General features: G+C 39.6%; 1 protein-coding gene across 1 annotated transcript in view; it reads left to right on the top strand.

Annotated features, from left to right (window-relative positions):
• TASOR (transcription activation suppressor) overlaps nucleotides 1–14,407 on the top strand; it is a 185,563-nt gene extending 171,156 nt beyond the window's left edge. The window contains exon 25 of the mRNA XM_056804194.1: nucleotides 13,276–14,407. The gene's annotated coding sequence lies outside the window, so the exon portion shown is untranslated. The remainder of the gene's footprint in view (nucleotides 1–13,275) is intronic.
• The last annotated feature ends 2,470 nt before the right edge of the window (nucleotides 14,408–16,877 follow it).

Here is a 16,877-nt window from a genome sequence, read left to right as displayed (position 1 = left end):
CCCTCTTTGCTTATTATGTCAAATAGTTTGTATAGTATTGGGGTTAACTGTTCTCTGAATGTTTGATAGAATTCACAGGTGAATCCATCAGGCCCTGGGGATTTTTTCTTAGGAAGTTCTTTGATGGCTTGATGGATTTCAATTTCTGATATGGGATTATTTAAGAATTCTATTTCCTCTTCTGTTAGTCTAGGCAGTTTGTATTTTTGTATATATTCATCCATTTCTCCTAAATTGGTGTATTTATTGCCATATAATTGGGCAAAGTAATTTCTAATGATTGCCTTAATTTCCTCCTCATTGGAGGTGCTGTCCCCCTTTTCATCTTTAATGCTGTGAATTTGCTTTTCTTCCTTCCTTTTTTTAATTAGATTGACCAGTACTTTGTCTATTTTGTTTGTTTTTTCAAAGTACCAGCTTCTTGTCTTATTTATTAAATCAATAGTTCTATCACTTTCGATTTTATTAATTTCTCCCTTAATTTTTAGGATTTCTAATTTGGTTTTCTGCTGGGGGTTTTTAATTTGATCGCTTTCGAGTTTTTTCAATTGCATTTCCAATTGATTGATCTCTGCTCTCCCTTGTTTGTTAATATGAGCTTTCAGGGATATGAATTTGCCTCTGATTACCGCTTTGGCTGCATCCCAAAAGGTTTGAAAGGATGTTTCGCCATTGTCATTTTCCTTGATGAAATTATTAATTGTTTCTATGATTTCTTCTTTAGCTAAACGGTTTTGGAGTATCATATTGTTTAATTTCCAATTGGTTTTAGATTTGGTTTTCCATGTACCATTACTAATCATTATTTTTATTGCCTTGTGATCTGAGAAGGCTGCATTCATTATTTCTGCTTTTTTGCATTTGTGTGCTATGTTTCTGTGACCTAATGTATGGTCAATTTTTGTGAATGTGCCATGTGGTGCTGAGAAGAAGGTGTATTCCTTTTTATCCCTATTTCTTTTTCTCCATATGTCTATTAATTCTAATTTTTCTAAGATTTCATTCACTTCTTTTACCTCTTTCTTATTTATTTTTTGATTTGATTTATCTAAATTTGATAATGGTTGGTTTAAGTCTCCCACTAGTATGGTTTTATTGTCTATTTCTTCCTTCAATTCTCCTAGTTTCTCCATTAGAAATTTGGGTGCTATATTATTTGGTGCATACATGTTGATTAATGATATTTCCTCATTGTCTAGAGTCCCTTTTAACAAAATATAATTACCTTCCCTATCCCTTTTGATCAGGTCTATTTTTGCATTGGCTTTATCAGATATCATGATTACCACTCCTGCCTTCTTTCTATCAGTTGAGGCCCAGAAGGTCTTACTCCATCCTTTAATTCTGACCTTGTGGGTGTCAACCCGCCTCATGTGTGTTTCTTGAAGACAACATATGGTAGGGTTTTGGATTCTAATCCATTCAGCTATTCGTCTACGTTTTATGGGTGAGTTCATCCCATTCACGTTCAAAGTTATGATTGTCATTTGTGGACTCCCTGGCATTTTGATTGCCTTCCCTAATTCTAACCTTTTCTTCTTTGGCTCTACCTTTTAGTCCAGTGATTTACTTTGAATCAGTCCCCCTTGTCCCCTCCCTTGATGTTTCCCTTTTTAGTCCCTCCCTTTTTGTTCCCTCCCCCTCCCCCCTCTCTTTCCCTCCCTTTTTGTTCTCCCTCTCCCCCTCCCCCCCTTGGTTTTCCCTTCTCCTTACCCTTGTTGGGTAAGATAGAATTCAAGATCCCAATGGATCTGGATGTTTTTCCCTCTCAGAGTTGATTTCCCTGAGATTGAGGTTTAAGTAAACCCCCCCCCCTCTTCCTCTCCTTCTTATAGGAGTTTTCTTCCCCTCCCCTTCCCCTGTGAATCTTTGTGTGAGAACCATTATTCTATTTGGTCTTTCTTTACCCCCTATTTATACATTACATTTTCCCCACATATTAGTATACATAGGTTGATATAAATGTAGTCCTTATAGAAGAGAGTTTGAGTAAAAGAAGATAACATTTTTCCCCTTTCCTTAATATTTACCTTTTCAGGTATTCCTTGCTCTTGGATTTTCGGTATCAAACTTTCCACAGAGCTCTGGTCTTTTCTTTGCAAAAAGTTGGAAGTCTTCTATTTTGTTGAATGCCCATACTTTCCCTTGGAAGTATATAGTCAGTTTTGCTGGGTAGCTGATTCTTGGTTGGAGACCCAGCTCTCTTGCCTTTCTGAAGATCATGTTCCATGCCTTACGATCATTCAGCGTAGAACTTGCAAGGTCTTGTGTGACCCTGATTGGCATTCCTTTATATCTAAATTGTCTTTTTCTGGCTTCCTGTAGGATTTTTTCTTTTGTTTGATAGCTTTGGAATTTGGCAATTACATTCCTGGGAGTTGTCTTTTGGGGGTTTAGTGTAGAAGGTGTTCTGTGAGCTCTGTCAGTGGATGTATTGCCCCCTTGTTCTAGAATCTCTGGGCAATTTTCTTTGATTATATCTTGTATCACCATGTCCAGTTTGGTGTTTATTTCTGGCTTTTCTGGGAGTCCAATTATTCTTAAATTTTCTCTTCTCCCCCTGTTTTCCAGATCTATCACCTTGTCGGTGAGATATTTTATGTTCTCTTCTAATTTTTTGGTGTTTTGGCTTTGCTTTATTAGTTCTTGCTTTAAAGCCTGGTTTTCTTTTACAGTTTGGTCAAACTGGTTTTGTAGATGCGTGAATTTCTTTTGCATCATTTCCCACTTTTCCTCCCAGAGGGCTTCCATCTTTTTGGTCCTTTCTGATTCAAATTCTTCATGGGTTTGTGGAGAGTTTCTATTTCCTTTGGATGATTTTGGAGAATTTTCTTGTATATCTTCTTCTATCTGCTCTGTATTTTGTATTTTGGCTCCATAGAATGTGTCCAGAGTCGCCCCTTTCTTCTTATTTTTCTTGGTATTTTGGGGCTTCTGTGCTTCTGTGGAGTTTGTCATCTCTGAACGTGGAGGATTGGCTTTTCTTGTCTTTGTCTGGTGATCAGAGGCTTTAGTCCTGGGCAGATGTTGGTTCTATGAGGTTCCCTGGGTTAAACTGAATATGCCTCACTGGAACTGGAATGGAAGGGTCGGACCACGAGGCCACACTCTCCCCCTGGCTCGATTTCCGGAAGTTGCCTTCAGAATCCCTGGCCGTGAGGCTGTTTCGTCGGCCTGCGGGGGGATGGGCTGCCGCTTCCCCAAGCTCCGAGAGCACAGACTTTCACTGAGACTTGGATAGCAGGATCCAGCCCGTGAGGCTGTCTTGCCCGCCCTGAGGGTTGCTGTTGTTTTGACCAGCTCTCTGCAGCGGAGGCCCCAGGCAGTAACTTTCACCCGGACTGGGACTTGGGTAGAAGACCCTGAGGGTTGTTGTTCCTCAGACCCTGCTCTCTGAGCCCGGCGCGGCTGCCGCTTCCGGGAGCCTTGGACTCTGCGCTCCTACCCCTGAGGTCCGAGGGATCTCGGGTTCTGGCTTTTAAGGGGAGCCGTACCTTTTGAACCGGGTCCAGGTCCAGGAGGAGGGTTCCCAGGGTCTGTGCTGTTGATCGTTTTGAATTTCGGCGCCTTAGGAGCTTCTAGTTTGAGATCGGTCGGGAAGGGTTTTCCGGAGATCTGAACTTCAGCTTTCTCTAAGCCGCCATCTTAACCGGAAGTCCCCACATATTTTTCTAATTCAATAAAAAGGTTTCTTGGTAGTTTGATAGGTATAGCACTGAATAATTGGGTAGGATTGTCATTTTTATTTTGTTAGCTTGTCCTACCCATGAGCAATTAATGCTTTTCCAATTATTTAGATCTAGTTTTAATTGTGTGGAAGGTGTTTTGTAATTGTGTTCATATAATTCTTGTGTTTGTCTAGGTAAATAGATTCCTAAATATTTTTATATCATCTAGGGTGATTTTAAGGGAAATTTTTCTTTCTAACTCTTGCTGCTGAGATATGTTGGAAATATATAGAAATGCTGATGATTTATGTGGGTTTATTTTGTATCCTGTAACTTTGCCAAAGTTGTTGATTGTTTCCACTAGCTTTTTGGCTGATTCTCTAGGATTCTTTAAGTAGACCATCATATCATCTGCAAAGAGTGATAGCTTGGTCTCCTCATTGTCCATTTTAATACCTTCAATTTCTTTTTCTTCTCTAATTGCTATTACTAGTATTTCTTGTACCATGTTAAATAATAGAGGTGATAATGGGCATCCCTGTTTCACTCCTGATCTTATTGGATATGCTTCTAATTAATCTCCATTGCAGATGATGCTTGCTGATGGTTTTAAATATATACTGTTTATTATTTTTAGGAAAGGCCCTTTTATTCCTATACTTTCTAGTGTTTTCAATAGGCATGGGTTGTATTTTGTCAAAGACTTTTTCTGCATCTATCGAATAATCATGTGATTTTTGTCAGTTTGCTTGTTGATATGGTCAATTATGTGCATGGTTTTCCTAATATTGAACCATCCTTGCATTCCTGGTATGAATCCCACCTGACCATAGTGAGTAATCCTTATAATCACTTGCTGCAGCCTTTTTACTAGTATTCTATTTAAGATTTTTGCATCTATGTTCATTAAGGAGATTGGTCTATAGTTTTCTTTCTGCTTTTGATCTGCCTGGCTTTGGAATCAGCACCATATTTGTGTTATGAAAGGAATTTGGTAGAACTCCTTCTTTGCTTATTTTGTCAAATAGTTTGTGTAGTATTAGGATTAGTTCTTTAAATGTTTGATAGAATTCACTAGTGAATCCATCTGGCCCTGGAAACTTTTTTTATGGGAGTTCTTTGATGGCTTGTTTGGTTTCTATTTCTGATATGGGATTATTTAAGCATTCTAGTTCCTCTTCTGTTAATCTAGGCAATTTATATTTTTGTAAATATTCGTCCATATTGCCTAGATTGATGTATTTATTGCCATATAATTGGACAAAATAGTTCTTAATAATTACCTTAATTTCTTCTTTGTTAGAGGTGAGATTGCCCTTTTCATCTTTGATACTGTTAATTTATTTTTCTTCTTTCCTTTTTTATTAGATTAAGCAGTACTTTAGCTATTTTATTTTTTCCCCCCAAAGTACCAGCTCTAAGTCTTATTTACTAATTCAATAGTTCTTTTACTTTCAATTTTATTAATTTCTCCTTTAAATTATAGGATTTCCAATTATTTTTTATCTGGGTATTTTTAATTTTTTCTCTTTCTAGTTTTTAAATTTGTATATCCAATTCATTGACCTCTTCCCTCTCTGATTTGTTGATATATGCCTTTAGCGATATGAATTTTCCCCTGACAGCTGCTTTGGCTGCATCCCATAGATTTTGATATGATATCTCCTTATTATCATTCTCTTCAATGAAATTATTAATTGTTTCTATGATTTATTCTTTAACCAACCAATTTTGTAGAATCATATTACCTAATTTCCAATTAATTTTTGATTGGGCTCTCCATATACTTTTACCAATTATTATTTTTATTGCATTATGATCTGAAAAGGTTGCATTTATTATTTCTGCTTTTTTTTTTGCATTTGTTTGCAATGTTTTTATGTTTTAGTACATGGTCAATCTTAGTGAATGTACCATGTGCTGGTGAAAAGGTGTATTTCTTTTTTTCCTACTCATTTTTCTCCATATATCTATTAACTCTAATTTTTCTAAAATTTCCTTATCATATCTTATCTCTTTTTAATTTTTTTTTGTTTTAATTATCTACATCTGATAGAGGAAGGTTCAGGTCTCCCACTAGCATAATTTTACTCTCTATTTCCTCCTTAAGCTTCAATAGCAGAGCTGGGAATTTTTCCCCTTCTGGGAAATAACCCTCTGCCTCAATTGTTTCCCTAAATGCTAGAGTGATAAAGAACAGATCTGGCCATGTTATTGCCCTCCTCAATAAACTTCTATGGCTCTCTCTTGCCTTGAGGTTCAAATACAAACTCCCACCTGGCATTTATAGATCTTCCCAACCTGACAGTAAACTAACTTCCCAGTCCTTTTATGTATTACTCTCCTTTACATCTCCTGTAGTACAGCAAACCAGTCTTCTCTCTGTTTTTGGCATACAACATTCTGTTTCTCTTTTTCATGCCTTTGCATAGTCTATCTGCTACCTTGAATGCTCTCCCTCCTCGCTTCTAACCTCTCCTCTTAGATTCTCTATCTTCCTTCAAGGCTCAACTCAAGGACAATCATCTACATGTGCCTTTTTCCTGATCAGTTTAACTGCAAGAGCCTTCCCTCTGTTAATTCCAAATTATCCTGTATCTATTTATTTCCCATTAAATTAAATCTGGATTCATCTCTCCCTTTAGAAGGCAAACTCCTTGAAGGCAGAGCTTGTTTCTGTAGAACCCAGCCCAGTGCTTGGCATATGGTAGGTGATGAACAAAACTCATTGATTGATTGATTGATACAACAAAACTGGCTCCAAAAATTAGCCATTACATTTGCTTTTCCAAGGAGAATTTTTGAGCTTCCATATGACTTTTGGTTTTATTGCTTGTAAAATGCTGATATTGAGATGATTTCCTCTTGCCAGTAATATATTGATTTCCATGTCACTAGGAAAGAGGCTCATATTTTGAACTCCAACAATTAAATTATAAAATTTTAATTTATCATTGAAAACTGTTGAAATCCTTAGCACCCTTATTTCTCCTTGCCACTTTTCTCATCCTCTCCTTACTCTCAATCCATCCTAATTATCTGTGAACACTTGGCCACTAGGGCTTGCTCTTTTCTAGTTCTTTTCCTTTTCTCTCTGTTTAACTCTTTGCTTCTTTCAGATCTTGTTCCAGGCAATCTATTTTGCTGTACACTACTTCAGATCTTTGTCTCACAAAGCCACAGAATATTAGAGTTGGGAGATCTTGGGAGCCATCTTGTTCAATATATATATTTCCTCCAAAATACAGGTATCCCTTTCACATCATGGGGATCAGGGGCATGGCCACTCCCATGATCTGGAAACTCCATGTATAGTTTTTCAGTCCTCCCTTCATACCAATGAAGGTCTGAATTTTTTCTTTTTCTTTTCTGGAGCATTCATAGTTCCTTACTGTAATATTTGGGTTAAGTATTTGACCATAGGCTATTCTATACATTTCTGAGTTTCTAAACCTTTTCTGTATTGTCTGCTGGCCTTTATGTGTTATCTGTGGCTTCCACAAAACTCCCTCCAAATTCCCATTTAGTTCTTATGTCAACCCACAATATATGGAAACCATGATGGGAAAGTGGCAATATGAAAGGAATAACTGTTTACACAAGAGATTTTAAAATTGTTTTTGTTATGCACTGCAATGGAGTGGAGCCCATGTCCCCCAAGGCAGCTCATTCCACTTTGGGACAGTTTGAATGTTGAACTGTTTTTCCTTCATCAGAGTCTAAATATTCCTTGACACTTGCAGTCATGGGTCCAAGTGGAATAAGTCTTATCTTACTTTTCTTTTTCTTTAAATACTTAAAGCTATCTAAGGAACTAATGTGGTATAATGGAAAGACGCTCCTGCCTTTGCTCAAATCCACCTTCGGATGCCACTGCTTAGGTCACCTTGGACAAGATACTTGACCTCTATGGACCTTGGTTTCCTCATCTACAAAATGTTGGAGTTGACTTGATAGACTATGAGATTCTTCCAGATTTAAATCTTTGGCCATATGCTACAGTCTTTTTTCCCCCCAGGCTAAACATCCCCCTAGAGTTTAGCCTTCAGTTCCTGAACATCTTTTAATTAGTTGCTCAGTAAATAAGCACTTAGTGAGTACTAACTGTATACCAGGCATTGTAATAAGTACTGGGAATAAAAATAATAAGCAAAAAGAAAGTCGATCCCTGCTTTCAAGGAGCTTACCTTCTAATAAAGGAGAACAACAAACAAAAGTGAGAACATGGCAGCAAATCAAAAGAATGAAAGATCGATATTCTGATCCCTTCCTTGAAATGGGGGGTTCAGGAAGAATTCACCATGGGAGAAGGGAGCAGAAACAGAAGACATTTGACACCTGGTGGCAAAGTCTGGAGAATGAAGGATGACTTCTTCAAAATGGAGGCTACAAAGGAAGGCAAAAAACATATTTAGCTACCCATTTAAAGAGAAATGAATTAGGAAGCAGTGGAGTGTAACAGAAAGTGCAAAAGGTTTGGAGGCAAAAAAATCTGGGTTTGGACACTGGCTCTTTCATTCATAAACTGGCTGATTTGGGCTTTCACTTCCCCTCTCTGGGCCTTAATTTCCCCTCCTGTTAAAAAAGAGTTACAGAAGGTCTACATGTCTCCAAAATCCATGTGGGAAATGTATATATTCCTAAGGACTGGGCTCACTGGCCGGTCCTCCTCATCCCCTCTGAAAATGGTAGGGTTGGCCAAGATGATACCCAGTGTCCTTATTAGCTCTAAATACATGATCACAACCAGAAAAAAACACTTAAAATTTTCTGCTTGATGTCTAATCAGCTTTGTAAAGTAAAGAGCTAGATCCGTTAAGGGGAAAAAAAAAACGTTTGGGGTTGATAGAGAATTTTCGTACGATTCGGTCTTTTGACATTTTCCAGAACACATCTCTCTGTCTCTCTGTCTCCTGTTATAAATCTTTTCTAGATTGAGCTGAAGATGGGAGCTAGCCAAGCCACTGGGTGGGGAGCCCCAGGAGCTGAGCCTGGCTGGATTCCATTCTCTTTCATGTCCTTGATATACTGCTGCTTGAGGTGCTTTAGGCTTTATCCTTATCTCCCCTTTCTCAAGCACAATGCCTGGCATGGAGGAGGCCCTTAATAAATGCTTATTGATTTATTGAAGCAGAGTTTAATTACTACAGAGCAAATGGGGCTTTCCCCCTGGATACCCTTCCTCCCCAGCACTGAGGAGAGGCCATATTCCTTTCCATGGCCCCCAGAACAGACATGCTTCATTGTGGCGTCCTCCTGAAGTATGGGATATAAGGGCTACCACCCCTGGATCCCATTATGGTGCCAGTCTTTTCCCTGGCTCATTTTTTTCTCTTCTTCTTTGCAATCTCAACTCCTATGGGGCTAGGAACTTTCTAAGAGAATGAGTGCAGGGTTAGAAATAAGATCTTTTGGTCTTAAATTCCACTTCTAACACTTAATAACTATGTCATCATGAACAAATCCCTTAATTGTTGTGTGCCTTGGTTTCCCTTATTTGTAAAATTAGGGGATTGGACTAGATGACCTTCAAGGTCTGTGTCAATGCTCGATCTGTGACCCTCTGATTCCTTCCCTGGCCACTGCCCCTGATAGTGTGATTATCCTCAATGCCCAAGCATCTCTCTCCATTTCTCCCCATTGCTCCTGCAAGAAGATTATTTTATTTTAGGAGGGGGAGGGACAGCACCATACCCCTTTTCTAATATGGGGAGAAGTGGCATATATGTTCATTGGCACATATGGGACCCAAAACTCCAAGATCTTACTTGAATCTTCATTGTTTAACACACTGTCTAGCATATAGTGGTAATCTAATGAATACTTATTGATTGGTTAAGTGATCCGCCTTTATAGGTTTTCAAGAATTCACCAAGTGTCATGTATGACACAAAGGACATCCCACTCCTCCATTTTGAACTTTAAAAATTCCTCAGTGAGATAGGTCAATTTTGTGTTTCACATTTGACTTTTTTTTTTTCAGAGAAGAATGTAATGATAATGGGCACCAAGTAAGCACTTCACACATGCTATTTCCTTTGACGCTCCAATGACCCTGTACCACAGGAGCTAGGGACCCTACTCTTATATCAGTGGAGACCTAGACTATATTTCTATATCAAACTTTGTATGGGAAAAACTAAACCAAAGCATTATGGGTTGGGGGTAGAAAGGGTCTCCCAAACACCCAGGGAACACCCTTGATCAATCTTTTCTGCATATATAATGTATTGTTCTACTTCCTTCAGCAGAATGCAACTTACTGGAAACCAGATACCAATTTGTTTTTATTTCTGAATCTCGAGGGCTGTGGTGGCTAACCTATGGCTCACATGCCAAAGATGGCATGCAGAGACCTCTCTATTGAGTGTGTTCCATGTTGTCCACCAGAGTTAGTTACTAGAAAGGCAGAGGGACTTGGGTAAGACTGCTCCCTTACCCTTCTCCACTGTACCTCCCTGGCCCTCTCCCTAGCAGCCCAATGGAAGTGCTTATTCCTTCCTTTGAGCGGAGTACCCTTGCCACTCCCTCCCATTCTCCCTCCTCTGTTTTGGGTAAGTGGGGAGGCTCTGTACTCCATCTCTTGGTGGGGAGGAGCACAGCATGCAGTCTGGCAGGGCATGGCATGTAATCTCTAAAAGGTTCACCATCCCTGCTCTAGGGTCTTACGATGCTTGGTGCATAGTAGGTACTTAAAAAGTATATATTGAATCAGACTGAATTGACTTGTGTGTGCCCAAAGGGATGTGCTGCGTCTTTCCCTAAGGGTGTCTTGTCTGTCTGTCATGTTCCTGAACTAATTAGTATCTGGGTCCAGGTAACACCATTAGACTGTTGACCTAGGCTGAATCTTTGTCTCTACCTCCATTCTCAGCCAAGTTCTAGGACACTTGATCTATATAGCTAATGAGAAAACTCCATTTCTTTAAGGCATACTTATCTGGGGCTGGAACCCCGCCATAGGGAGATGTCTCAGAGCTCTTCCTTACAGAGTGAAAACGAATTCTCTGACATTTCAAAAATTGAATACTGAATCAACTTTGAAGCCACTTCACTGTTAATGACCCTCCTGCCGCCTGCCTGCCTCCTTGGAGCAGTCACACTGTGCTAAGTAAAAAGAAAGAGGGAAAAGCAAACAATTAGAGGTTGAAGGAAGCCTCATTCTTCTCTAGTGAATATTCATGCAGATTGGAAAGGTGAAAGTGAAACGAATTTTAATTTTCTAGAAGGAAAGAAAATCCTTGTTTACAGAAGCCAGGATTGAGGCTGCTGGTAGGCTTGGGCATACCTCAGCTCCTCTGTCTCCCTGGCCAGGCTCCCACTGCCTCACTATCAGACAGCTCAGACTTAGGCGGATGCATTCCTTTGCCATTCTCTTAATACCGCCCAGCTTTAGCTCCCTGGCTCCCAGCATACCCCACTCACCAAAGGGCCCCACTTTAAATCAGAGTTTAGCTAGAGAATCACAGGATTAATCAAAGGCTTCACAAACCCTTTATTAAGAGATGGGGGCAGCTGGGTAGCTCAGTGGGTTGAGAGCCAGACCTAGAGATAGAAGATACTGGGTTCAAATGTGATCTCAGACACTTCCTAGTGAGTGTCCTTGGGCAAGTCACTCTACCCCCATTGCCTAGCCCTTTTCACTCTTCTGTCTTGGAACCAATACACAGTGATTCTAAGATGGAAGGTGAGGGGTTCAAAAAAAGAGCCTATATATGCCAAGTTAGAGGTGGGGAATGCAGATACCAAAGCGAGACCACTCATCCATACTTTCACAGAGTTTATTTTCTACAAAGGATCAGAGAACTGAACAGTGTTAAGGGACCCAGGAGACTGGGGCCAACCCAAAGCCAAAGGCCATCCCCAAAGGCCCAAAGAAACCAAGCAGATATGGCTTGGGGGCTTTCCATGGCCCATTTTCTTTCCCCAGTGAATAAAAAGATGATTTGCAGTACTTGGTTTGTACTTTTGACCCTCTCGTGCTAAACAGAATATGATGAATACATTTATTCTATATGTGTAATTTTATAAAATATTTTATAGAATGATGGAATAATTATAAACAACCTTATATCATCAATACATATATCTATATTCCTGGATAATTTTATATAAGTAAAATTATATTATAAATGACTTTATATTGTCAATATGTATATGCTTTCTTCATGGATAATTTTATAAAAGTAATTTTATGTAATTAATCATTAAAATATACATTTATATTTGTTTATATAATTATAAACACTATATTATAAATGCAGATATTCTCTATATGTAATTGATGAATTACAAAGTCATATAACATAATTATGTGATAATTAGACTTACATTGTGAATATATTATACATAATTTTAATTTTATGGAGGATACTTTTGACAAATGAAAGATTTCTATTATTTTAGATATATTTATTTTATTATTATGTATGATTAGGTATTTATGTTGTTTATTAGGTAATTATATCATTTATCATTATAGAGGATAATCATTGATCATACATTCTTTGGGTCTACATCTGTGCTTTCCCTGGGCTAGGGAATTCCCCATGAAGAAATTCCCTTTACTTATTCAGATTAGTGGCCTCTCTGCAGAATATAGTCCGAGAGAGTTGCCTTCAGCCCTAAGCAGCTAACTAACTTGTCCAGGGTTTCCCAGTTGGTGTATGCCCAAGGCAGCATTTGAACCCAGGTCTTCAGGAGTCCAAGAGAAGCTTTCTGTCCTTTACTGCGTGCGCAGGCTGCCTCCCAAATGCTAGCTGAGATCCTTTTGCTCCCTGAGGCGTTTCTCTCATTTTAGATGTACCCGAAAGACAAGGATGCTCAAAAGGCGCTGGAGTTTGTGACCCAAGCGCTTTCCTTCTTCCACTTCATGGGACTGGACTGCTCCAGAGGGAGGAAGAAAAGGCTGAGGGCTGGGGATGACAAGTCAAGATAAGTAAAAGCTGAAAGAGAGGCACAGCTCATTAGGAAGACTGTCAGGAAAACTTCCCTCAGCCCAGAGAGAGGGGAAAAAGGAAACTGCACTGTTGATGAATGGGACGGTCTAGGAGTGGCAAACTGCTCACCTTAGACAGGTGAATGTCTCCATCCTGGTGGGGAACAACTCATCACCTCCAGGAGTGCTTTAACCCAAAGTGGGCAAAGTCAAGGGTTCTCCCAAGGAAAAAAGACTCTAAAATAATGATTTTTTTTTTCTGAGTAGAGCTAGAAGAGACCTTTGAGATCAGCAAGTCCTACTTTTTCCATCTAAAAAGGAAGTAACAGAGATGAAGTGACTCGCCCAGGGTCACACAGCAAGGAAGTGTCTGAGGCCAGATTTGAGTTTAGGAAAACGAATCTTCCTAATTCCAGGCTCAGCCTTCTATCCATTGAGTCACCCAAGAGATAGGTGCTGTTATTATCCCCATTTTATAGACGAGGAAACAGAGGCAAAAGGAAATTAAATTACTTATCCAGGTTATACAGTTAGAAAATATGAGGTTAAATTTGAACTCAAGTCTTCCTAGCTGCCTAAACATGATTATGCTGGGTAAAGATAGTAATCACATCACTGCTAAGGCTTCCTTTCTCTGAGTTAAACATTTTCCATTTCATTTCATTTCAGCTGGTCCTCATGTGTGAGAAACTCGAGATCCTTCTCTCCTCTGAATATACGGAGACTAACCAATGTTGTTTCAAAACGGAGACACCCCCAAATGAACATGTCTTTATACCTGGAAGAGAGATTGAGGCCTCCCTAGTCCAAGACACTCACTATTGGTCTGTCTCAATGCAGCCTGGGGTTCCATTAGTGTTTGGGACTGCCATGTCACAGGCTGCCGGAGGGATTCACGTGGAGTCTACTCTGCTCCTTCAGGAGCGTATTAATCCGTATTATCCAGTGAATTTGATGTTCCAAGAGAAAACGTTGCTAATTAATTGTACCCCATATTTCCCTGAGCTTACATTGTGAAGTTGATTTTTTGAGCCCAGACGAAATACTTGACATTTGTCCCTGTTCCGTTTCTCCTCCAGATGTGCCAGAGTTTGTTACTTGGCTTGTCAGAGAGACCGATTCAAAAGCGAGTTCTCCTACATGGTAAAGAGGCAGAGGCTTTCAATTTAGTTATAAATAACCTCAAACTCATTTCATGAAAAGCAGTCTCTGTTTGGGAAAATGTCCCCAAATGAACAGCTCATTATCCAAGCCTTGACTGAGACACCGGGGATAAATATTCAGTGTGATTTACAAGCTAACGCGTTAGGAACATCGCTGTTTTCTTTGCTGGACCCCTTTCCACTAGGATTTATTGAATTCGAGCTATTTAGATTTAGTTTTAAAATAGCGCCAGTACAATTTTCTCTTGAAACATCAAATTCACTGGATAATATTACATATAGGCCATCAAATGGAGGCATCTCCCAGGGCAACAAGCCCTTACGCCTGCCCCAGCTCTACAGACTTAGCCATTTTTGTTTCCTAGCTCTGTCCTTTTAGCCTCACTCTGTCCAGGGCATTCTCTCATTATCTCCTCATTTGAAACTTCAGAAGCAAGATTATGTTGTGGAAAGAGCATGGGGCTTCATGTCGCCGACACTGATCCTGGCTTGAGCAAGTCGCCACCTCTCCAAGCCTCAGTTTCCTTATTTGGAAAACGAGGATAATACAGGACTTACCTATCTGGATTGCTGTATGGCTCAAGTGAGATGATTTGTATACGGTTCTTTGCAATCATTAAATCACTCTATAAAAGTGAGCCATCATTAATATTTTTTAAATTCTTGAGGACTCCCTGTTGGATCATGCCAGCTCAAAACCCACCTGCCTCTCAGCCCTCTGATCGCTTTGTCTCTCCCTATTTAAACAATCCCTGTCCCCAACATGCAGCAGTCACTCTCATCAGGCAGGTCTCCCCGTTCCGCCATATGTCATATTGTTTCTCTCCCTTGATCCTTCACTCACATGTCCCCCTCTCCTGGAATTCGCAGTGCTCTTCCCTTGGAAATACAGCCCTGCTCAAGTCCTGCCTTCTCTGGCTAACTTTCCCCGTGTGTTCCAGGCTTTAAGGATTCCTATCCCTCACCCCCACTCCTTCTTGGACTGGTTTTGGTCTTTGCCACACAATCTGTACCATATTTCTTACTGTGTGGTATAGGAAGTGCTGTTTTGGATGTGTGCATCTTGCCTACAGTTGGGGTGTGAGTATAAGGGATGATAGATGCACAGGCATCAATGAAATGTTCATTGACCCAAAGAAGACCACTAGCATTTTGGGAAGATTTTCTGTGGAGAGTTTATGGGAGAAAATGGAGGAGAATTGAATAGAATGAGAGCACAGATGGAATGGGCAAGAATTTCCCAATTGCCATCATTACAATATCCATATTTCAGGATTAAATTCTTGTTTCCATAGTTAGACCAGGAGCCTCTTAAGGTTAGTAATGATGATGACTTTTATTTCTTGGGAGGAAACATGGCAGAGTACATAAAGTAAGGGACTAGAATCAGGAAGATGTGGGTTCAGATCTTGCCTGAGATCCCAGCTGTGTGACCTTAGGCAAGTCATACTCTCAGCTTCAATTTCTTCATCTGTAAAATGAAGGTTTGGACCCAATGACCTCTAAAGCTTCTCCAGTTTTATATCTATGATCCCATGATTCATCATCTCAAATCCCTAGAAGATAGGTAGTATAGTGGTTAGAAAGCTAATTGTAGAGTGAAAAAGTCCACAGTTCAAATCTAGCCTCAGGTACTTACTAGCTATGAGTTCCTGGGCAAGTAACTTAACAATGATTTGCTTCAGTTTCTTCAACTCTAAAATGGGAATAATAATAATAGCAACTATTTCTCAGAAGTGTTGTGAGGATAAAATGAGATCATTTGTCATGTGCATTGCAAACCCTTATGTACCAAGTTCTATCAGAAATGAGTTGATGAGGACATTGATTTGATTTTTAAATATTACATGATTCATTTTCTTTCCCTCTTCCCTCCCAGAGCTGATAAGCAATTCCTCTGGGTTTGACAAATGTTATTATTTGTTACCTATTTTCACATTTTTCATTTTTTACATAGAGCAATCTTTTAAAGCCAAAACCCCAGATCATATACCCATATAAACATTCTTTCTCTCAATGTGGATTATTGTATTACTCCTAGTAATAAAGTCCATTACATTGGATAGTTCCACAGTGTTTCACTTCCAGTGTACGATGTTCTCCTGGTTCTGCTCATTTCACTCTGCATCAGTTCTTGGAGGTCGTTCCAGTTCACATGGAATCCCTCCAGTTCATCACTCCTTTCAGCACAAGAGTATTCCATCAATATCAGATACCACCACTTGTTCAGCCATTCCGCAATGGAGCACTCCTTATTTGAGGAGGACATTGATGAGGATGATGGTGTGATGCTGCTAAAGAGAGAGTAGCTACTAGATCCATTTCTTGACTGATCATATGGGACACCTGAGGTGATGACTCTTAGGACTATGGAGGCTGTCCAAAAGTGGAATGGACTGCTTCAAGATATAGTGGTTTATCTCCCATGTTGCTTTAAAGGTTTTATCTACTTCCACCACCAATCTTCAGACATTAAAGATTGAAGGGTAGGAAAGGAATAAAAGAGAAATCTTGCCTACTTACCAGATCTGGAGTCTGACAAGCTGGGCTCAAATTCTGACTCTACCTATGTGACTTTGGGCACGTCTCTTAAACTTTCTAGTACTCAGTTTCCTCATCTGCAAAATGAGGGAGGTGGGACTAGGTGGCCTCTGAGATTTCTTCCAAAACAGTTAATTTGGTGCAGGACTTGGCATATAATAGAACACTAAATGTTGATTGAGCCAATGGTCCTTCCAGACATGAAATCCATGTTCTTAAAATCCCAATTTCCTCCAGGATGGCTCCGTTGGTGACTAATCAACTTTCCCAGTTTTGTCACCCATTACTTCCCCTGCCCCTTGTCTTCTACAAATACTCCAGACAAACTGAATGATTCATCATTCCTAAGCCACATCCCAAGGGTTCCTTTCCTCCATAGCTTCACTCCTGCCTGGAATATGTCCTACCCCATTCTTTTTCTACTGAAATTTTAGTCATTCTTCAAGTTCTAACTCATAGGCGCCCTTTCTTGATGTAGCCTAAAATTAAAAATGGATTCTATCCCTTCTGAACTCTAAAGGCATTTTGCCTCTTATCCTTCTCTTTCCCCTTTTTTCTTTTGGTAGT

Source organism: Monodelphis domestica, chromosome 7 (assembly GCF_027887165.1).
Source record: "Monodelphis domestica isolate mMonDom1 chromosome 7, mMonDom1.pri, whole genome shotgun sequence".
In the NCBI taxonomy this organism is placed as follows: domain Eukaryota; kingdom Metazoa; phylum Chordata; class Mammalia; order Didelphimorphia; family Didelphidae; genus Monodelphis; species Monodelphis domestica.
The sequence above is the reverse complement of the archived record's forward strand: the minus strand, read 5'-3'. Positions and strand labels throughout refer to the sequence as shown.